The following is a 1,252-nucleotide window of genomic DNA, read 5'->3' as shown; positions in this document are numbered from 1 at the left end:
TTTTTTTGCTGCAGCTTCAAATATAAAGCTTTGTAAAAAGTACGACAGTGTTCACATTTGGGTCTAACTGGGTTTAGACGTTACTGCGTTTAGTGTTTATTCTGTGCAAAAATTTGAAGCTGGTTCGTGAGCTGCATTGGAAATTTCGATTTTTTTCTTCTGAGCGTGTAAGAATTATTGCAGTGCTCTCACATTTAAACGACTGTAAAAGATCACTCGAGACTCAGATTTAAGGCAAAGTGGCATTGCAGGTGATTGTGTTTAGTGTTTACACTGTGTGAAAACGGCAGCTTTCTACTAGTGGGTATTTAGGAGTTGTGATTTGTTTTGTTAACTTGTGAGAATTTTCCATGCCGCCTCAAATATAAACAATTGTAAAACATCGGCCGATCCTGGAATTCGAGTGAACTTCGGTGCAAGTGTGGCTGTATATAGTGTGTACACTGTGCTGAAAGTTGAGTGTGCTGCTCGAGTTCGTTTGGGAGTTATGGATTTCTCTTTATGAGCGAGGGAGAATTCCAAGGATTTTCGCTGCAGCCTCAAATATAACCGACTGTGAAAAATCAGTCAATACTCAAATTAGACTCAAATTTGGCTCGGAATGTGACTCTATGTGTGGTTTATATCATATGAAAATCGGAACTGATTATGTGAGCGCGTTTTCGAGTTATGATTTTCTTTGTGCGCGGGTAAGGATTTTACGGTTTTTTTGCTGCAGCTTCAAATATAAAGCTTTGTAAAAAGTACGACAGTGTTCACATTTGGGTCTAACTGGGTTTAGACGTTACTGCGTTTAGTGTTTATTCTGTGCAAAAATTTGAAGCTGGTTTGTGAGATGCATTGGAAGTTACGATTTTTTTCATCTGAGTGTGTAAGAACTCTTGCCGTGCTCTCACATTTAAACAACTGTAAAAGATCACCCGAGACTCAGATTTAAGGCAAAGTGGCATTGCAGATGACTGTATTTAGTGTTTATACTGTGTGAAACTGTCAGCTTTCTACTTGTGCGTATTTGGGAGTTGTGATTTGTTATGTTAACTTGTGAGAACTTTCGATGTCTTCTCAAATATAAACAATTGTAAGACATCGGTCGATCCTGGAATTCGAGTGAACTTCGGTGCATGTGTGGCTGTATATAGTGTGTACACTGTGTGGAAAGATGAGCGTGCTGCTCCAGTTGGTTTGGGAGTTATGAATTTCTCTTTATGAGCGGGTGAGAATTCCAAGGATTTTCGCTGCAGCCTCAAATATA

At 39.2% G+C, this 1,252-nt stretch overlaps 1 protein-coding gene across 1 annotated transcript in view; it reads right to left on the bottom strand.

Moving 5' to 3' along the window:
* The window catches only part of LOC109542265 (glutamate receptor 1), a 27,412-nt gene that overhangs the window by 12,749 nt on the left and 13,411 nt on the right, over positions 1 to 1,252 (bottom strand). The window lies entirely within an intron of this gene.

The sequence above is a fragment of the Dendroctonus ponderosae genome, unplaced genomic scaffold (assembly GCF_020466585.1).
Source record: "Dendroctonus ponderosae isolate FM_Combo_2020 unplaced genomic scaffold, Dpon_F_20191213v2 Dpon_F_20191213_9, whole genome shotgun sequence".
In the NCBI taxonomy this organism is placed as follows: Eukaryota; Metazoa; Arthropoda; class Insecta; order Coleoptera; family Curculionidae; genus Dendroctonus; species Dendroctonus ponderosae.
The sequence above is the reverse complement of the archived record's forward strand: the minus strand, read 5'-3'. Positions and strand labels throughout refer to the sequence as shown.